At 44.6% G+C, this 23,148-nt stretch overlaps 1 long non-coding RNA gene across 1 annotated transcript in view; it reads left to right on the top strand.

The window, feature by feature from the left end:
- The first annotated feature begins 397 nt into the window (after nt 1-397).
- LOC124613978 overlaps nt 398-23,148 on the top strand; it is a 110,683-nt gene continuing 87,932 nt past the window's right edge. The window contains exon 1 of the long non-coding RNA XR_006979669.1: nt 398-451. This is a non-coding gene — a long non-coding RNA (uncharacterized LOC124613978). The remainder of the gene's footprint in view (nt 452-23,148) is intronic.

Here is a 23,148-nt window from a genome sequence, read left to right on the forward strand (position 1 = left end):
CAGTAGTGTACCTTGTCCTTGAGCATGTTATATTTTTTCCGACAGTGTGTTTACTATACGTGTGAGTAACCGAGCTGTACCCGCCCCGCCTGGGTGTCGCTGGTATTTGTGATGAGTGGGCTCTTTGTACGGCGCACCTGCCGGGATGAGTCGTTTACTGAGACGGACTCGTTCTTCCAGCGGGCACCCCGGGCGGTGGGCGTCGTAGCGGCAGCAGCAGCTGGCGCAGACGCCGCTTCAAAATACTTGGCGCGTGCCGCGACGCCGCCTAAAAGATGGCCGCCAGCTGCGCCGCGCCGCGCCACGCCGCACAATGGCTCGCAGCCGCCAGGTGGCCACCCACGCGGCGGGGCTGCCACGCACACGACAGGCGGACGCAGGCGACCAGTTGCCGTGTCCGCTGCCGGCGCGGCGGGCGGTGGCAGCCGCGAGCGCTGCCAGGCCGTGTAAGGTGAGTCACGTACTCTGACGCACTGCTCTACCTGTTGCGCTGGATGCTCGGCTGCCGACGTCGCGGAGGAAAGTACCGGGCGGTGGGGGCAGAGAGTACTCTCCTGCAGAACATCATCCTGCTTACATGAAATTCGATGTTGATGTTAGCCCTTCTCTACACACTCAGCGTTCAGTGAGACGCATTTTCCAGCGTTGGATAATTTGTTGCAGACCTCGCTTGCACAAGTCTGCATTTCGGCTGTTCAGGATGCGATTCACGAAGTACATCAGCTCGTCGTCATTCTGGAAATGTCTGCCACGCAATGGTGTCTTCACCCGAGTGATGACATCTCTGCCTTTCCATGTCAGGTAAATACGGTTGGTGAGGCAAAGAAGCAGCATGTCTGACTATGCCCTATCCAGAATGAGTTGGGGAGTCGTCGTGATGCATAAACACTACCTTGGACCGTTTCCAGCGTCCCTTCATGTTGACTGAGGTGAGAAAAGTAATGGGATTGTGATATGCTATGCGGTACGGCGGTAGTATCACGAACACAAGGTATTGACGGACCTGTCATTTGTACTCGGGTCGTTAAGTCCCATAGTGCTCAGAGCCATTTGAAACCATTTGTACTCGGGTGATCCATGGGAAAAGTGTTCCGACGTGATTCCCGCAGCACGGCGGCGATTAACAGACAATGGTAGGTGGAGCTAAACGTATGCGACATTCCATTTCGGAGGTCGTCCGGGAATTCAACATTCCGAGATCCACAGTGTCAAGGGTGTGCCGAGGATACCAAATTTCAGGCATTACCTCTCACCATGGACAGCGCAGTGGACGACGGCCCTCACTTAACGACCGAGAGCAGTGGCGTTGGCGTAGAATTGTTAGTGCTAACAGACAGGCAACAGTGCGTGAAATAACTGCGGAAATCAATGTTGGACGTACGACGAACGTATCCGCTTGGGTGGTGAGCCGAAATTTGACGTTAATGGGCTATGGTAGCAGACGATTGACGCTAGTGCCTATGCTAACAGCACGACATCGCCTTCAGCGCCTCTCCTAGACTCTTGGCCATATTGGTTGGACCTTAGAAAACCGTGGCCTGTTCTTCCCGATTTCAGTTGGTAAAAAGTGGTAGTAGGGTTCGAGTGTGGCGCCGACCCCACAAAGGTATGGGTTCAATAACGCACTGTGCAAGCTGGTGGTGACTTCTTAGTGGTGTGCGCTGTGATTACATGGAACGGTCTAGGTCCTCTGCTCCAACTGAACCGATCGTTGACGATAATGGTTGTATTTGGCTACTAGGAGACCATTTGTTCCCAAACAACGATGGAATTTTTTGGATGGCAATGCGCCATGTCACCAGGCCACAATTGTTCGCGATTGGTTTGAGGAACGTTCTCGACAATTCGAGTGAGTGATTTGGCCTCCCAGGCCACCCGACATGAGTCCCGCCGAACATTTATGCGATATACAGTAATTTAGAAGTCAGCTAGTGCACATAAACCTGCGCTGGCCACACTTCCGCAATTATGGACGGCTGCAGACAGTATGGTTCAGTATTTCTGCAGGGGCTTACAACGACTTGTGGAGTCCATGCCACATCGAGTAGCTGCACTACTCCGGGCAAAAGGAGGTCCGACACAATATTAGGAGGTATTCAGTGACTTTTGTCACCTCAGTGTAACTTGTTCAGGGAATTTCGGCAATTTACTCCTGTGACAGTTTGCCCCTTGTGAGCAAAATCTATTAGCACCAAAGCATGGCAGTTACAAAAATGCTCAGCATCACCTTGTCCGATGATGGTTGGGTCTCTACTTCTTCCGCCGATGGTGAAACGAATACTGCTTCCTTTGCTTCTTTGACTCACCCAGCATTCGCTCAAGGTGATTAGGTGGATGAAAGACTCGTCTTGATTAGCTTGATACAACATTTCCGATGCTGCCTTATTTCGGCCGGCTTTTTCAATATGTGTGAGCAGTCGCAAAGCCCAGCAGGTGGCGACCTACGTAATGTTTAATTGTACTAAAGTTACTTTTTCCACTGTCGCCTCGACTGAGGTAACCCTGTATTCCGGCAGCAAGGCCTCCACTTGCCTTACGAATCCCAATTCTTCACGGAGAGACGGTCGTCCACTTCGTTCTTCCACATTCAGGTTACTCAGATTTATCTGAACCTCAGCGTGGATTACCGAACTCGCCGACGGCGTCGGTGGCCGAGCGATTCTAGGCGTTTCAGTCTGGAACCGTGCGACTGCTACGGCCGCAGGTTCGAATCCTGCCTCGGGCATGGATGTGTGTGATGTCCTTAGGTTGGTTAGGTTTAAGTAGTTCTAAGTTCTAGAGGACTGATGACTTCAGATGTTAAGTCCCATAGTGCTCAGAGCCATTTGAACCGAACCCGCCCTCCGGGGTCTCAAATGTTCAAATGTATGTGAATTCCTAAGGGACCAAATTACTCAGGTCATCGGTCCCTAGACTTACACACTACTCAGACTAACGTAAACTAACTTATGCTAAGAGCGACACACACACTCATGCCCGAGGGAGGACTCGAACCTCCGGCGGAAGCGACCACGCAATCCGTGACATGGCGCCTTCGGGGTCTCCCAGCTGTTCATGCCATACGATTTCAGTATATTTAGTTATTAAAACGGTATTACCCTTCGAATGTCTGTGTTCAGCTCCGTTTTACTTTGGCTGCTCTAGAGGCCTGTTACGAAACTTTGGCAGGGGTACACCAGTGTGTATCCGGACTGCTGATAAACTGAGGGGACCAAATTCTTGGGATATCTCTAGTATCTTATATTTGTCCATAATTGCGAAAGCGTTGCCGAAGCAGGATTTTGTGCACGAACTAACCTCTCGAATATGTCCCACAGTTGCACGGTGGGATTCATATCGGGCGACTTGGGTGACCAGATTATTCGCTCGAATTGTCCAGAATGTTCTTCAAACCAGTCGTGACAACTTCGGTCCTTGGACACGGCGCACTGTCATCCATAAAAATTCCATCGTTGCTTGGGAATACGAAGTCCATGAATGACTGTAAGTGGTCTCTAAGTATTCTAACATAACCATTTCCGGCCAATGATCGTTTCATTTGCACCACAGGACCCAGTCCATTCCACAGTCCACACTTTTGTGGAGCCACCACTAGCTTGTGCAGTGCCTTGTTGACAAACTGGGGCCGCGCGGGATTAGGCGAGCGGTCTGAGGCGCTTCAGTCATGGCTGTGCGGCTGGTCCCGGCGGAGGTTCGAGCCCTCCCTCGGGCATGGGTGTGTGTGTTTGTTCTTAGGACAATTTAGGTTAAGTAGTATGTAAGCTTTGGGACTGATGACCTTCGCAGTTAGGTCCCATACGATTTCACACACATTTGAACACACATTTGACAACTTGGGTCCATGGCTTGGTGGAGCCTGCGCCACACTCAAATGCTACCACCAGCTCTCACCAACTGAAATCGGGACTCATCTGACGAGGCTACGGTTTTCCAGTCGTCTAGGGTCCTACTGATATCACGAGCCCAGAAGTGGCACTGCAGATGATGTCGTGCTGTTAGCAAAGGCACTCGCGCCGGTCGTCTACTGCCATACACTACACTGTCCTAACGGATACGTTCGTCGTACGGTGGACATCGATTTCTGCGGTTGCTTGTGTGTTAGCGCTGACGCCTCTTCGCAAACGCCACTGCTCTCGCACGTTGAGTTAAGGCTGTCGGCCACTGCGTTGTCCGTGCGAGATAATACTTGAAATTTGGTACTCTCGTCACACTCTTGACACTGTAGATCTCGGAATATTGAATTTCCTAACAATGTCTCATGCGTCTAACTACCATTCCACGTACTAAGTCTGTTAATTCCAGTCGTGCGGCCATAATCATGTCGGAAACCTGTTCACGTGAATCACCTGAGTACAAATGACAGCTCCAGCAATGCACTGCCTTTTCATACCTTGTGTTGCGGTACTACCGCCTTCTGTATATGTGCATATCGGTATTCCATGATTTTTGTCACCTGCAAACAAACAAAAAATTAGGTATGTAACTTTATTTTCGTGAGGTGACAGTTAAAAAGCTTAGTTAGGCGTGTCTCGCGAGTGGATGTAAAGGAATGGAAATCGAATTAGCAACTACGGCCGACTTACAAACATGCGTTTTAGATATGTTAGCTAATATTACAATTGACAAATCTGCTGCGCCTTTTGCGGCAGAATCATTGGATAACTTGTCGCGTCAGCGGTAGATGATAGCCGTCCCTTCCGTCATCAGGCAGTAAGTCTGGCTATCACAAAACTTGCAAGGCTCTAATTTTTATATCCAGGGGAAGGCGTCTGGCAGGCAACATTACGTCATGGGGAATAGCGCATGCCGAGGTGGCTCCCTCCCTCTACGTCCATAGATTGCATATGCACTCGCTGTCCTTTCTCGCTTATAGGGCCACCATTTATATTCGGCTATAAAATCCGGCAGTCTTCCTCTGTGCTCTTTCTTTATCAAGTGCACGTTTCGATGCGTTGTTTAGGGCATAACCAGTGTTCTAGCTGAGCACCTGGCATTGCCCCCGTATGTATTTATTCAAATTATATTGGTCAGTCCTGTGCTTCCCCTTCTCTCTGTCCATCTCCATTTCCATACTTGTCCACTTCCTCCGCCTCACCCCTCCTCTCTCTATCACCACCTGCCCCTCTCTCTGTCCAGATCGTCAAGAGGAGATTTTTACCTGCGCCAATGTCCGCTTACATGTCACACATATTTCACACATACATGCACACATGTTTCTACTGTATCTCTAGCGAATTTTGCCTTGTGGTTTCGATTTCGTGCAGTTTAGTTTTTATGACTTCATATCTCCTGAACTATGTGCTGTAAAATGGTGTTATTTTCGGCGGCTTCTGTGTATACCGCATACGAAACGTGTACTAAGGAAGTAACAAATTAAAACGTTATGCACGATGCAGCAGTTTTCCACGCATCTCAGAATTTGATGTCATATCCCCTGAACTGTATGCCGTAAAACTATGTATTTTTGTAGGTACATACAAGGGCATATGTGTATACTGCCTGTGAAATGCGTTGCGGATAGAGTTAGTAGCAAAGAAGTAATAAATTTAAATGTCATGCATGATGGGGCAGTTTTTTCATGCACCTCTGTGTTTATGAATACATATGATCTATGTGTCGTACAATAATGTAATTTTTCTGGTACATCCAGTGGTATATGAGAATACGGTCTGCGGCCGGCCAGAATGGCCGTGCGGTTCTGGGCCCTACAGTCTGGAACCGAGCGTCCGCTACGGTCGCAGGTTCGAATTCTGCCTCGAGCATGGATGTGTGTGATGTCCTTAGGTTAGTTAGGTTTAATTAGTTCTAAGTTCTAGGCGACTGATGACCTCAGAAGTGGACTGATGACCATAGATGTTAAGTCCCATAGTGCTCAGAGCCACCTCAGAAGTTAAGTCGCATAGTGCTCAGAGCCATTTGAACCATTTGAATACGGTCTGCATAATCTGTTGCGAATAGCGTTAGTAGAAAAGAAGTAAGAAATTAAAACGTCGTGCTTCAGGCTGTACTGCATGAACAGTGAAAATGCAGTAAGCGATAAACTTTTATCGTTTCACTATTTAGTGTGGGTTGTCAGCAAGAAAAAGTTTCGTAAAGGTGTGAAATTACATGTAAAGCTTGTTATAAGTCATTAAGTGCTCTCATTCTTAAGCGCTGTATGAATAAATTTTGGTTATTCGCGGATCTTGTGCTACACTACATCCCCTCCCTCCCTGTCTTTGCAGACAGTGAGTGACATTGATGAAGGTTTCTCGGGTCTCCGAAGATGGCTAGTATGACACTTCCCGAAACGTCGCGAGATATCAACGCTACCACCCGGCCGAAGTGGCCGCGCGGTTCTGGCGCTTCAGTCTGGAACCGCGAGACCGCTACGGTCGCAGGTTCGAATCCTGCCTCGGGCATGGATGTGTGTGATGTCCTTAGGTTAGTTAGGTTTAACTAGTTCTAAGTTCTAGGGGACTAATGACCTCAGCAGTTGAGTCCCATAGTGCTCAGAGCCATTTGAACCAACGCGACCACCCGGCTGGAGACCCGAGAAACCTTCATCAATAGTTTACGCCGGGAAAGCCTACAGTCGCATAAGTGAGTGACATGTGTACCACGTGCGGTTGAAATTGGCCAGTGATTTAGTAAGATCTGTGGAACATACAGCCATTTTTATAACACGTATGGATTTATCACATAGTGTAATTCACATTACATGCCTCATCAAAAAGAGCCAATAGTTCTAAGTGTGAGCTGGAATTCTCGTGTGTTCAAACATAACCCTGTGTTTATTTGGCTGGTTCAAATGGCTCTGAGCACTATGGGACTCAACTGCTGAGGTCATTAGTCCCCTAGAACTTAGAACTAGTTAAACCTAACTAACCTAAGGACATCACAAACATCCATGCCCGAGGCAGGATTCGAACCTGCGACCGTAGCGGTCTTGCGGTTCCAGACTGCAGCGCCTTTAACCGCACGGCCACTTCGGCCGGCTGTGTTTATTTAACAGGCTATCCTCAGCCACCTTTGATGTCTCTAAATTCCTGTATTTAAGGTGACGTTGATGTTCAACGCAGCGATCGGCAGTATTCGATATGTCATGCACCATGTAACTACTGTCATATTGGTACTCGCAAGGGATGTTATAAATCTCTGGTACTCCCAAGCTGAGATTAGCGATAACAGGTCGCTACGTTTCTTTAATTTTTCGTTGGTGGGTGGAAGACTGGGCAGATTGCTTGCGTGTTTTACTAGTTGCTCACCATAGAATGGAAAGTGCATCATGTGTTGGTCCTCCTGGCTTTGATGAATGGCATCACACCATGGATTCTTCAAGAGTGTTGATCTAATATCATGGATATGATTAATTCGGAGCCGAGGTGGCCCTTGTGTGAAGTAATCCTAGCCATGGATATTAGGATGTTTAGCATATCTCTCTCGTTAGCTACGTCTGCAGATATATAGATCTATATACTTCGATTTCGATACACAGAATGGCAAAGTTTATCTGCTTTCCGTTCGAGCAATACATCTAAGGAAGGCAGCTTGGCTTCCTCCACCATCTCGCCCGTGAGTCTTACGTTTGGATGTATGCTGTTCATCTGGTCGCCGAACTGCTGCAGCGCGTCACTACCACATGACGAGATTAAAAAAGTATCGTCAACATATCTGAAGAAGCAGCAGGACATAGGGGGACAATGTTCAACGCTTGTTCTTCGAAAACGCCATGAAAAAATTAGAAATGGCTTCTGACAGTGCCGAATCCACGCCTGTTCCATCAATCATTTTATAATACTTTCCACTGTCGAAAAAATGTGGTTATCAAGGTGTGTTCAAACAATTTTAAAATCTCAGGGGAGAAATTAGCACCAGTAGTTTAAATGTATCTTTCACTGATATCTTCATGAAAAGGGAGATCATGTCAAGGCTGATTATAAATTCTCTTGGGTTATAATCGCCTGCTTCATGATATCTATAAACATTTGTGAGTTCTTGATACAATGTCTCCAGTGGCCAACTACAGGTGTCAAAAACTTAGTTAAATACCATTCCAGACGGTGTGTAGGAGAGCCAGTGGCACAGATAATTGGTCTCAGTGGTATGCATCTTTGTATCTTTTCGTCAGACTGTACATCGTGGGTGGGCAGGTGCTCTTGGCGTTAAGTGAACCACAGGTTTGTCAGAGAGACACAGCGTTGAAACTTCCTGGCAGATTAAAACTGTGTGCCGGACCGAGACTCTAAATCAGGACCTTTGTCTTTTGCGGGCAAGTGCTCTACCAACTGAGCTACCCAAGCACGACTCACAACACGTCGTTTTAACCTGCCAGGAAGTTTCATATCAGCGCACACTCCACTGCAGAGTGAAAATTTCAATTTAGACACAGCGTTCTTTAGTAGCTCCCATGTGTTCCCGTTTAAAGAATCTGATATGAGCTATCTTCCAATAATAGACACACTGCCCTATGATAATCTGGAGCTTTGAGAATAACTGTAGCATTATTTTGTCCGCCAGTAAGACTACTGACTCTTCATCCCCCTCCAACAATTTCAGTTCTTGTTTTTCACCCTACCAATATAAAACTTAGAGGGGCTTGATTACCACTAAAATAAGGATGGCAGCGAGCCTTACCTCCGCTCTTGCTTCCTGTGCCACTACACTGATCATCTAGGCAAGTTGCAGCATTCGTGGAGCTCGAGCAAAGTTCAGGCCTTTACTCAGAATTGCGGCGGTTGCTGCGAGAAGGTTCTCGAAGAAGAAGATGACAATTTTGTCAACGCCACTGCACCCACCATTCCCTTGCTCATGGGTAAGGCGCTCAAATATAACAGCCTGTTTCGCCGTTGTCTTGTTTAAATTAGCTCGTTGATGTACTGCCAGAGTCGTTTCTACCCATTCCCAGTCCCATGGTGAGAGAGCTGCCGACGGAAACAGATGGCAACCAAATAATAAGTGTGCGTTTGCATTAAGTTTATATCTCGTGTAATGCATCCTTTCCTTGACGGTATCATGACCGCTTTCCGTAAAATTCTATTCACTGCAGCAGTTCTTATTTGGTATTTGACCACTGAGAACCTTGGCAAAATCTCATCACGACAGCGTTGTACTAAAGCCAGATTACTGAGCAGCTGTGACTAAGACGCAGCTTCTGCAGCCGAATGGCGCTGCACGCTATGTCCTGCCTGTAGGGAAAGATCGTATGATTATGAGGCCTTTCGTGATGGAGGTCTTGAGTAAAAAATTCTCCGTTAACTTTCCGCGTCGTATTCGAAATAAAGCGCAAGCTTTCGATGTTGTCACCATCATCGTCGTTAGGGCTTAACGAGGAGAACACGGCAAGGGTCATAACCCGATTTCTCAGAGAATTCACTCAGTCGAAGAAGTTTCAAAAAAAGCGAACACGTGTCTCGGCTTACACGTAGATACTCCAACATTTTTGAGAAAAAGGCAGTCAATGTTTTCAACGTAATTTAGCAGCCTTTTAGCCCGCGATACTCTGAGCGGAAATGGCGGCGCAGTGGCTAGCGTTCGAAAGGTTTCACTTTATTTCTTTCCCATTTTCTACCCATGCTCGTAGGCGGTTACTGCACGAATATTTCTCATCACGTTATGGGATACAACGGCATTGTATTAGCTGCAAAATTACATTTATTATAAAATATGTGTGTGTACGAGTACGGTATTATCAAGGAATACAATCTTTTTCAATTATCGTATTCTTACACTTCATTCTTAAATCAATTCTTATATTAATTCTTATAATTCATTCTTATGTTTATTGTTCAGGAATATCAGGTACATTCCTTTGGAGTATACCGATCGAAGAAACATTCGAAACATAGAAGTTTCGAACACCACGAGCAGAGGCAGGTTTTCCGCAGTAACATTTCTTCGTATGAATCACACTCGGGAAATAAATTTTAACATTGCTGAACACTTCAAGCGTTGGCAATAATTTCGGGGCAACTAACGCTTTACAGATCACTTTTCCGAAAACTTGTGCTTGCAGCTGGTTATGAATCAAGATACAATACAAGAATTTCGCGGAAAACTATTTCAAATAATATTTTCATTCACTTATTGTTTTTTGCTTAATCATTAGACACACAATTTGTAGGCGTATAAGGACAATGTTATTTCAATATACGTTGGAAAACGTTAGTGTAGTAATCTTCTACGGAGATGGGTAGATAAAAGAAAAACGAAAAGAAAAATAATAATCGAGTTTCGAACATGGGCCGCCAAAGTGTAAAGCGCAACACTAGCCACCGTACTATCGCTTCAGTTAAATACGTGCTCGCTAAAAGGCATCTAAATTATGTCATAAACTTTGACCTTCATTTTCTCGGATAAGATCGAGTATCTATGGATAAGCTGAGACACATGTTCGCGTATTTTGACCCCTCTTTTACCGAATCAGGGAAATCAGGTTTGGCACTTGCCGTGTTGTCCTCGTAAGTGTATCGTGAAATTGGCGAGGTTCGTACTTTTTTACCCCGAGGACGGTATCTGTAGTTGACAAAATGTGAAAGTGCACTTTTTATAAAAAAAAATCTCAGAACAAGATTTCTCATAGTTCGTCGCCTGATGTAAGTGTTGGCGGTGCAAGTCAGGGAGGACAGCGAGTGCAAACATAATCTGGGGCTGGAGAGGACGCCACCTAACCAATCGGACATAAAAGTGGAAGCTTCGCCATTTTCATGACAGACTTAGTCCCTGATGATAATGATGGAAGCAGTCATCGAAAGCTTGGGATTTTAATCGAATTTGATGCGGCAAGTTAACCGAAAACGTTTTCTCCATTCGACAAATTTCCGACACTGGCCGATTTACGCCTGCATCTACAGACATTCCGATATTACCGATATGAGTAAGTACCATTACTTTTGTATCGATATCTATGATAACAGTACCAGTTCGAAGTATTCGGTCATTACATAGATCATAGGAAAAATCATGTATCGGTGTCAGAAGAACTGCATGGCGTTAGAGCAAATAATAACCTTTTATCGCTAATTTAAAGATAATTAAAATCTGTGCCGTATACTTGTGCCACACAGGAAACAAATGCAGTCGTAAAATTTACATACCGCTTACAGTCTATAACATACAGTCTATAACATACCAAATGCCGGCCGGTGTGACCGAGAGGTTCTAGGCGCTTCAGTCTGGAACCGCGCGACCACTACGGTCGCAGGTTCGAATCCTGCCTCGGGCATGGATGTGTGTGATGTCATTAGGTTAGTTCGGTTTAAGTAGTTCTAAGTTCTAGGGGACTGATGACCTCAGATGTTAAGTCCCATAGTGCTCAGAGCCATTTTGAACATACCAAATTTCACCAACGTATTCAACTACCATGGAAATGTGATTCGAGTATTGATTTTATATTTCATTTCATTCATGTAAATGTAGCTTAATTCCCATATTTTTCCTCATATTGAAAATGAATGCTTTGTTTTAAAAATATTTCTGAAATGAGTGCTTTTGTCTTAAAAATTAACATTTCCTCATACACTGCAGTAAAATTAGCATAAATTTTATCAAGGCTTTTATTTGCTTGTTGGTTTATGGAAACGTAGTATAGTTTTCATACTTTGCCTTTTATTCCAAATACTTGCTGTTGTATTGTAGACAGGTTTAAAGACACATAAACAATTAATAACTAGCGATGGCTTCGGTACCGATATCAGAAAGGTTTTGATGGGATTTTAAGCATTAGTATCGAAATCAAGCATCGTATCGAACCCAGTATTGGAATGTCCCCGTCTGCAAGTAGTAGTCATCAGTGAGTATTTATTTTTACGATAGCAGTCCCGAGAAATATTTTTCAAGTTACTTAACTCGGGTATACTGCCAGTGACACTGCCAAGCAGAGACCACATGGGACCAGTCATAAATCACGATGTCCTCGAGCCAGCTTTCAGACAGATGTATCGCCCAGTGCACATATCGTTTTTCTTATTGTATATGTCGCTTGGAGGCTGTTTTCTATGATGAAACTTTACAGAGCAACACATAACAGAACTAGCATGTTACTTAATTGACTTTTGAGTGACGTGCCTTTGAGACCCAGTTAGCGTGTACTTTTCTAGAATTCCTTGGCATTTTTAGACCATTTTCACGCTACCTTACTTTCCAAACGGTATCTAAGAAACTTGGAAAATAATATACGTAAAAACTGGGGGAAGGTGGATACACCTACCCAAACAGATCTGAAATCTTGTTGACAACACATGTTATTTTATGCGAAAAATTGGTAACTAACGTGAGCACGTAATATGCCAACCTCACGCACATATATAGGGTGGTTCCGTGATGATGTTATAAACTTTCAGGGATGAGGGAGAAGGGTAAATGTATCAATCTGAGGTAAAGCTTTTGCTTCTTTTGGCTTGAGGGCCATTTTGTGGAAGAAGCGGAGGTTAGATGTGGGCCGCCCTTTTAAAATGGTTGCGTTCATTAGTTAACTTTGCGTATTAGAAAAGGTGTAAATTCTACCATAAAAATCAATAAATATAAATAAAATAAATATTGGAAATTTTATTCGGTTTATATATCGTGTTAATTTCTTACTATTTACAGCTTCAAATACATTTAATTTAATGACCCAAATATAGAGAATATTTTTACAGCAAATTTCTTCGTACACGAAAATTTTTCAGCAGGTAAAGATTTGTAAAAGTGAGCTTATGTCACAGATTTAATTTTTATTTCACAATGCAGTCGGACTGCATGTCAGTAAGTTCAGGCGGCACTTGGAAATATCAGCAGTGATCGGATAGAGAGAAAATTGAATTGAGGCGTAATTTTTCTTAAGCCTTGAAATCTTCTTGCTACCTCTTCCTTCAAACTCTGCAACGATCTCTAATATCAGCAAAAGCCCTTTCTATTACACTAAGAAACTGAAATGACAAAAATATATTTGCCTTGCAAATAGACCTACTTTTGCTTTGAAGGATTTTACATGCTTCCCCATTTCATGTGCAAACAATTACTTTCCATGAAATTTTACATCCAGTTCATTCAATTTCTCAAATATATCAACTGCAAACATCATCTCTCATATCTCCATTCCTCATATCCCATATTTCTAAGCAAATCATTAGATGTCTCCTTCGCTTTGAGAAACAAGAGAATATCATTCTGAAATACCCAGACTCTTCAGAACACCAACACTGTTGTTGTAAATTACGTCTTAACACTCTGTCTGCACACCCTCAAGAAAAGTTTCGAAATGTCAGTGGTGGAGTGCCATTGTTCTGGTTGTGTTCACGACATCAACAATACAATCTGCCACTTGCTTTTCGTCCAGTACAGGTTTACAAACGCTCTCATGATGCAAAATGCAGTGAAAAGACAAGACATCATTATCTGTGCCTTGTGCTTGAAACTTGTTTTTTTTCTTTTCTTTCTTTTTTTTAAAAAAAGTTGAAACATAGCTATATTTTTCCCACTGAAAGCTCTGTCCCTATCTGTAATAGTACTGGCTATTTTGTTTCAGGACAGACCACCTTTTTACATACAATTGACAGTATACTCAAACAGGTCCTGACTACTGGTTTTATTTTTCACCGATTCTACACCAAGTAATTTCTGTGTGATGACGAAATTTTCATTAATTGCATGGATAAAGATGAGTAATTGTGCAACGTCTTCGTTACCTGTGCTCTCATCAAATGCCTTTTGTTTATCAAGATTACAGGCTACCATAAAACTTGCTTCTGTAGTGCTATTTTGAAGTGTTGATTGCTTTGTAAATAAAGATTGTCGCTTCTTCCGGATTTTCACATACTCCGTAGCTTTTATTTTGCGTAATTTGTAGCGAAATTCACTATATTTTGCATTACTATGTCGTTTCAGGTTGCACTCCTTAAGTAGGGCTATCGTTTCATAATAAAATAAACACATCGCTTTATTGCCTATATTAACAAATAAAACGTGTTCGTTATTCGTCTGGGTAGCCGTTTGTGTTAACGCGACCGCTTTCGAGCTGGAGTGGCATGCTAAGCTCCGATCAAATCCGCCTGGCGGATCACCGACGAAGGATCGCTGTGCCGACCAACCTAGATGCCATTTTTAGGCGGTTTTCTACATCCCAATAGGTGAATGCCGGGCTGGTTCCCCTGTTCCGCCTCAGATACACACTCTGCTAACATTTAGGACATTTTATCATAGTTACACGCCGAATTTACTCTGTATGCAGACAGACTGGGTACACTGCTTCTGTCGTCAGGGGTAAGCAGAAAACTGATACCTTAGCTGTTTGGTCTCAAACACTTTTTCAGCATGATGTGTACGTGCATATCTTCACTAAACAGACGTCATCCATCACTGATTTTTTGTTTTTTCGGAGGGTTCATGGTTTCGCTGAAGTTGGAAATTTACATATTTATTGTTGCACGGACAATAAATCGGGTCAACCGGGAAACCTCTACACTACACATACGTATTGACGTGGACGACCTAGTAGAAATTTTCAGTCGCGCACGGGAATGAAATCTTGATTCAAGATGGATTTTTCTGGCGGTCCTGGCAGGCCACACAGAAACCGTGGGTAGGCGGCATGTGGCCTATGGGCCGCTACTTGCCCACTCCTGACCTAGCCAAACGCAGAACTGTCATGACGTGTAGGTAATGAGTTTTTATTAACAATTTAATCACGCCAATCACGTTAAAGAGTAGCAAATGTCCTGCAAGTTTGCTTCACATTAACAGTATCAGCTTTAAAATCCAAAGAAAATAGTGCACAACATCGCTGTTAAAAGCTGAATACTTCTACGCTACTTCTTTAATGACAGATTCGTTCTTTTTATTCATTTACACTACATCGCAACATGAAAGTGTTTCAAACAAAAATACACTACTGGCCATTAAAATTGCTACACCAAGAAGAAATGCGGATGATAAACGGGTATTCATTGGACAAATATATTATACTAGAACTGACATCTGATTATATTTTCACGCAATTTGGGTGCATAGATCCTGAGAAATCAGTACCCAGAACAACCACCTCCGGCCGTAATAACGGCCTTGATACGCCTGGGCATTGAGTCAAACAGAGCTTGGATGAAGTGTACAGGTACAGCTGCCCGTGAAGCTTCAACACGATACCACAGTTCATCAAGAGTAGTGACTGGCGTATTGTGACGAGCCAGTTGCTCGGCCACCATTGATGAGACGTTATCAATTGGTGAGAGATCTGGAGAATGAGCTGGCTAGGGCGGCAGTCGAACATTTTCTGTGTCCAGAAAGGCCCGTACAGGACCTGCAACATGCTGTCGTGCATTATCCTTCTGAAATTAGGGTTTCGTAGGGATCGATGAAGCGTAGAGCCACGGGTCGTAACACATCTCAAATATAACGTCCACTGTTCAAGGTGCCGTCAATGTGATCAAGAGGTGACCGAAACGGGTAACCAATGGCAACCCATACCATCACTCCGGGTGATACGCCAGCATGGCGATGACGAATACACGCTTCCAATATGCGTTCACCGCGATGTCGTCAAACACGGATGCGACCATCATGATGCTGTAAAGAGAACCTGGATTCATCCGAAAAAATGACGTTTTGCCATCCGTGCACCCAGGTTCGTCGTCGAGTACACCCTCGCAGGCGCTCCTGTCTGTATCAAGGGTAACCGCAGCCATGGTCTCCGAGCTGATGGTCCATGCTGCTGCAGACATCGTCGAACTGTTCGTTCACATGGTTGTTGTCTTGCAAACGTCCCCATCTGTTGACTCAGGGATAGAGACGTGGCTGCACGATCCGTTACAGCCATGCGGATAAGATACCTGTCATCTCGACTGCTAGTGATGCGAGGCCGTTGGGATCCAGCACGACCTTCCGTATTACCCTCCTGAACCCACCGATTCCATATTTTGCTAACAGTCATTGGATCTCGACCAACGCGAGCAGCAATGTCGCGATACGATAAACCGTAATCGCGATAGGCTACAATCCGACCTTTATCAAAGTCGGAAACGTGATGGTACGCACTTCTCCATACACGAGGCATCACAACAACGTTTCACCAGGCAACGCCGGTCAACTGCAGTTTGTGTATGAGAAATCGGTTGGAAACTTTCCTCATGTCAGCACGTTGTAGGTGTCGCCACCGGCGCCAACCTTATGTGAATGCTCTGAAAAGCTAATCATTTGCATATCACAGCATCTCCTTCCTGTCGGTTAAATTTCGCGTCTGTAGTACGTCATCTTCGTGGTGTAGCAATTTTAATGGCCAGTAGTGTACCTCTGGCACCAGCTGGAGGCTAGAAACCGCGCACTTTGACTCGGTGAACAAAGAATGTCACCCACGCCAAAACAGTACTTCTTAAACATCTTATTCACTCCGTTGTACAGTAGTTCCCGTACGAGCATTAGGCGGCTGCAGTGGGGCGGGCCGAGAGATATGTAGTGCGCATGCATGTTTAAAACCAGTAAATTCGGAAGGTTAAATGACTTCTATCAGAAACATGATCCAAATTATCGACGGCTTCGATTTCTGGGTCTGACGTCTTGGAAGTGCGCTTTATTCTTCTTAAAATATGAGCTAGAGTTGGGTTGTTTCCTTGTAAGTAAGAGAAGATAAATATAAATGATTTATCTCTGAATAAGTTAAAATAAACGCACAGGACACCTGAGGGCCTGCCCACATGGATTCGCCAGCGGGATGGCACGCAGCAAAGACCATTCTAGTCTGATAAAAGCGCCCATCCATAGCCTGGCCGTAGGTGCTGCCAACAACAAACCCGGCAAAGTCCTCGAGTGCACAGATAGAATCAATAAACGAGAGGAGGTTGAGTAGAGCGAGAAGGAAAGGGGCAGGTCCTCCGGTTAAGAAAAGAAAGAACAGAAGCACTACGTGTAATGACCTGACGAAACTACAGTCGTCCAGTATAACTGTGAGCTCTTTGACTTCTCTGGAATATGGAGTGGAACTGTAACACATGGAATAAGTCACTTGTTACAAGAATGATAAAAAGGTATACTTATCTTCATACAATCCATTGCCACAAGAATGTGCCAAATATTTACACCTCTCTTTGAATATTAAAGCATCACTTGTCGCACACATTTATCAAACTTTTCTCTTGAAGTACAAATTTCAGAATGACAGTTCAGTCTAACTAGGAACACGTTGAGTGAGTGGTCGCAAGTTCAGTCTTTAGTAAGGTTCGTTTCAAAGTGTTGTGTCAACAATTACGACAGGAAAAATATTTGCTGCTAACGACTCACCATGTGCATCAGGAGGGCGACAGAAAATGAAAGTAAGGGAGATGCAGAGATAAACCTTCTATGGGATGCATGTCTACACTTCATAAAATGGGCATCGTCGACATTCAAGAAAAGTTCGAAACAAACCTTTAACTCGAACGCTGGGCACAGTGATCACAAAGATTCGCATTTTAAAAATCGAACGCGAGCCCCTTGGGAGTTACAAAAATGGTTCAAATGGCTCTGAGCATTATGGGACTTAACATCTGAGGTCATCAGTCCCCTAGAACTTAGAACTACTTAAACCTAACTAAGGACATCACGCACATCCATGCCCAAGGCAGGATTCGAACCTGCGACCGTAGCGGTTGCGCGGTTCCAGACTGAAGCGCCTAGAACCCTTCGGGAGTTACAAAACGTGCAAGACTTTCAGCTAGGTATCCACTCTTAAAGGATGCATATATAATCATATTGGTGTAACAGGGTGGTGATAACCGATGGAATGTGATAGCACGCAACCGAATGCGAAACAGTCTGTCGTGGAGCTTACCGTGGAACTGACTATCGTTGAAGGCGTAGCTGCAGATAGTGCGATATTATGTTTTATAGATAAGGAAAAAAAACAAACATCTGGAGGCTGAATTTGTCTAGTGGTTCCAGGCTGTACGAACTGCAATGTCACACACGTTTTAGGAGGAAAAGTTTGCTATAAAGGACCAGAAATCAAGCAAAAGCAATTATTTTGACCAGATATTGGCCAAAAGCAGTGCTCATGTCCTGGTTGTAGTTCTCTTACGCCCATTTTCCCACTCTTACTTATTGTGACGTAAATATTCCCTACTGCTCTTGCAAGATCACGCACACAAGAAAGACTCGTAGCATGTGGAGCATCCCCAACTTCTCGCTGCACAATAAATAACTTTTCAGCCAATTTACCATCCAGATTAATATTCGACATAAATGAATACGAATGTGTTAAGGCATTGATGTTAGTTGATCTTGAACAACTCTCTTGGTACCTCTAATTTCCAGAGTTCCTTTCACATGCACTTTCTCTTCAACTCCCGATAGGTCGGAGATGAACAAATTCCTTACTGAATGATGGGATAAGTTTGTTTATCTCATCTACAAATTTTCGGGTCGATTCCGAAGTTCCCTGTGTATAAGAGTAGCTTGCTTACAGTAATGCTTAGTATATCACTTTAGCGTAACTTTTTGTCAGCCTTCTTATTAGTTTGACGTGGCCCGCCACGAATTCCTCTTCATCTCAGAGTATCACTTGCACCCATCGCCCCCGGTTATTTGTTGGATCCACTCCAATCTCTGCTTTTCTTTTTACCCTCTACAGCTCCTTCAAGTACTATGAGTCCCCCTTCTCACTGATTCTGTCGAGAATATCCTCACTTCTTACATTACGAGTCCTCCTAACTTTCAACACTCTTTTACAGCAACACGTCACAATCGCTTCGCCGGAATCTGTCGCCGAGCGGTTCTAAGCGCTTCAGTCCGGAACCGCGCTGCTGCTACGATCGCAAATGGTTCAAACGGTTCAAATGGCTCTGAGCACTATGGGACTTAACATCTATGGTCATCAGTCCCCTGGAACTTAGAACTACTTAAACCTAACTAACCTAAGGACAGCACACAACACCCAGCCATCACGAGGCAGAGAAAATCCCTGACCCCGCCGGGAATCGAACCCGGGAACCCGGGCGTGGGAAGCGAGAACGCTACCGCACGACCACGAGATGCGGGCGCTACGATCGCAGGTTCGAATCCTGCCTCGGGCATGGATATGTGTGATGTCCTTAGTTTAGTTAGGTTCAAGTAGTTCTTTCTAGGGGACTGATGACCTCGGATGTTAAGTCCCATAGTGCTCAGAGCCATTTGAACGATACTCAATCGCTTCGATTCTCATCTTTTCCACTTTAACATAATAATAATTTAGACCATATAAAATGGAAATACGCACTCACCATTATCAAGATTTCACTTAGCACTACGACTACAGACCTGCAGACTAAGGTTACGTGAATGTGCAAATGGGAGGACCGCTGTTTCATTCAATCGCGTCCGCCTACATTCGAGAATAAAGTGTGTTATTGTCCAAAGGTCGCTGTGCCGTAACGAAGTCGGCACCTCGCATCGAGTCCACAGAAGTTAAAAATGCCTCGCTGCATTCCGCAACGACGAATACGAGGCGTTGGTGAAGCCACGCACTTGCTCCCAGGCCGCAGTGCCACCGCACGGATGCCGATCTACAGCCGGGCAAAGGAAAGCTCAGCTCCAGTTCGTGACCTCTGATCAGACAACATTGTCTAATTAGGACACATGTGTAGCTCACGTATTACAAGGAATCTCTTGAGTGTGAGGTCGCAAAAGGTCGATGATGTTTACGGCATTCGATGCCCCACATACTGTCTACCATGCAACCACAATATTGGGTGCTAATGACAACAGCGGGTAGGACTATGGTGAACACAGCTAGAGGCTACGAAGCATAGTTGAACTGCTTAATCGACAAGTGACTCACAACAGTGCTACATCAGTGGAATGTGTGGTGTCGTATACGTTCGACTGTGCGGACAATGTATATAAGGAGTCCAGTGATGACGATACGTGCTTAACAAGTGAAAGCGAACTGAAACTGGTGTCGAGCCACAAAAGTCGTCATCCTTGTCGGAGAGGGAGGTACAAATTTCGTCTCCAGTGAAATAAGGTAACGGAGAACCGTGGTCCGAGGAGTGGATACTAAAGATAATTACGTACTTGGACGTACTTGGACGATCATCCGCAGCGCAGTAAAAAAAGAAAAAATATGAAAAGATTTCGAATAAACCCACAGCTATATGACCGTGTAGTGTATAAGAAATAGTACGGATATTCGAGGGAAGCTAAGGTGCACTTGTTACAAAAACATGCTTGCGCGTTTCAAGGATGCTCGATACAATTTACAGGATGTGCAAGACAGTTACCTACTACGTTAAGAACATCAGACTGCGCGCGACATAGAGTGCTGTGATTCCAAGGGAAGCAGTGGATGGTTGAATAATGTCAATGCCACAGATTTGGAAGACGTAAGATAACGAAATTTCAATTAATGGCGAGTGCGCATTTCCAGTTTATATGGTCTAAATTATTATTATCGCAAAGTGGGAAAGATGAGAATCGAAGCGATTGAGACATGTTGCTGTAAAAGAAATGAGGAGATTTTCGACAGAATCAGTGAGAAGGAGGAACTCATGGTACTTGAAGGAGTTGTAGAGGGTAAAAAATGCAAGGAAAGCAGAGATTGGAGTGGATCCAACAAATAACTGGGGGCGATGGGTGCAAGTGATACTCTGAGATGAAGTGGAATTCGTGACGGGCCGCGTCAAACTAATAAGAAGGCTGATAAAAAGTGATATACGCTAAAGTGATATACTAAGCATCACTGCAAGCAAGTTACTCTTATTACCTTAGAACATTTGACTCGGTGTCTCACTGTTGAAGTCCTAGGCGGCAAATCGAGAGGTCTCGCGTTCGATCCCCTTTCAGTCTTTTTTATCTATCACTTATCGTTCTTTCACCTCTGACAGTGTAAAATACCGAGTTGCGCCGTGGTTCGGAATCAACTTTAAGCAATAGACACCCCTAAATCTGTCTATGAAGTCAGTACAAACGTAGGAGGAAGGAAACGACATACCATCTACAACAGGACCATGCCTAATAAAGCACTGGCGTATTCAAAACTGTCTCCGGATTGATGACAACTTTATTTGATGTATCGTATTATCGAACCCTAGCCAACTCTAATTCATTGAAAGGGGGAGTGACAGTAAATTGCACCGAGATTACGGAAGTCGTGGAATACCTCCTAAAATTATGTTCGAACTCCTTTTGCCCTACGTAGAGCAGCAAATCGACGTGGTATGGACCCAAAAAGTCGTTGGAAGTCCCCTGAAGAAATACTGGCCCATGCTGCCTCTATAGCCGCCAATAATTGCGAAATTGTTGCCGGTGCAGGATTTTGTGCACGAATTGGCCTCTTGATTACGTCCTACAAAAGTTCGGGCATTCATGTCGGGCGATCTCGGTGGGCAAATCATTCGCTAGAATTGTGCAGAATGTTCTTCAAGTCAGTTGCGAACAATGATGACCCGGTGACATGGCGCTCTGTTATCTATACAAATTCCAACCTTGTTTGGGAACATGACGTCCATGAATGGCTGCAAATGATCTCTACGTAGCCGAATATCCAGAGGACCCAGTCCACTGCATGTAAACACAGCCCACACCATTATAGAGTTACCACCAGCTTGCACAGTGTCTTGTTGACAAATTTGGTTCATGGCTTCGTAGGGTCTGCGCCACTCTCGAGCCCTACCATCAGCTCTTACCAACTGATATCGGGACTCATCTGACCAGCCCACTGTTTTCCAGTAGTCTGGGCTCCAACCAATGTGGTCACGAGCGCACAAGAGGCGATGCATGCAATGTCGTGTGTAAGTAGGCTGTTTATATTTTCTTGTTGGCAACGTTACGTAGCGCTCTGTATGAAAATCACTGGCTGTGCTGTGTGCAGCCTGTGTCTAGTTTGCATTGTTGTCTGCCATTGTAGTGTTGGGCAGCGGCAGCTGGATGTTAACAGCGCGTAGCGTTGCGCAGTTGGAGGTGAGCCGCCAGCAGTGGTGGATGTGGAGAGAGAAATGGCGGAGTTTTGATATTTGTAAGAATGGATGTTATGAACTCCTATATATATTATGACTTTTGATGATATTAAGGTAAATACATTGTTTGTTCTCTATTAATATCTTTCATTTGCTAACTATCCCTATCAGTAGTTAGTGCCTTCCGTAGTTCGAATCTTTTATTTAGCTGACAGTAGTGGTGCTCGCTGTATTGCAGTAGTTCGAGTAACCAAGATTTTTGTGAGGTGAGTGATTTGTGAAACGTATAGGTTAATGTTAGTCAGGGCCATTCTTTTGTAGGGATTTTTGAAAGTCAGATTGCGTTGCGCTAAAAATATTGTATGTCAGTTTAAGCACAGTCATGTATAATTGTTCAAAGGGGACGTTTCACGTGCTATTAGCAAACGCATTCGCGTCGATCGTCTGCTGCCATAGTCCATTAACGTTAAATTTCGCCGCACTGTCCTAACGGATACGTTCATCGTACGTCCCACACTGATTTGTGTGGTTATTCCACACAGTGTTGCTTCTCTGTCAGCACTGACACCGCGAAGCAAACGTTGCTGCTCTCGGTTGGTAAGTGAAGGTCGTCCGCCACTGCATTCTCCATGATGAGAAGTAATGCCTGAAATTTTGTATTCTCGGCACACTCTTAATACTGTGGATCTCGGAATATTGAATTCCGTATCGATTTCCGAAATGGAATGTCCCTACTACCATTCCGCGTTCACAGTTGTTATTTCCCGTTGTGCGGCCATATTCAAGTGGGAAACATTTTCACACGAATCATCTGAGTACAAATGATAAGTCCGCCAATGCATTGCCCTTTATGCCTTGTGTCCGCGGTACTATCGCCATCTTTATATGTGCATATCGCTATCCCATGACTTTTTGTCACCTCAGTGTATATTAGAGGAGGAGGAGGGAGGTGGGAGGCTACGAGGAGCGGGAGAAAGTAATACACTATGATCCCTCTCAGAACACAACTCTGTGTGTCTGCGTGGGCTTCGACATGTGGGTGCAGTGCCCTGGAAGGGACTGTTGCCTGCAGTGGGTCATCAAGGGTTTGACATAGAGGGGCCGTGTTTGGTTTCCCCGAGCCACTGTAATGGGTCCAGTGGTATCCGTGACGAGTACAGAAATTGTACATTTTACGAGTCGCGTGGGGTTTGAAAATCATGAAGACCAGAGTGCAAGTGCGGTTATTTGCAAGATAATTCTGGCACTGCTCATTGACGAAGCAGTTCTTCCAGTCATTGGAATTAAGAAACCA

The sequence above is a fragment of the Schistocerca americana genome, chromosome 4 (genome assembly GCF_021461395.2).
Source record: "Schistocerca americana isolate TAMUIC-IGC-003095 chromosome 4, iqSchAmer2.1, whole genome shotgun sequence".
NCBI lineage: Eukaryota > Metazoa > Arthropoda > Insecta > Orthoptera > Acrididae > Schistocerca > Schistocerca americana.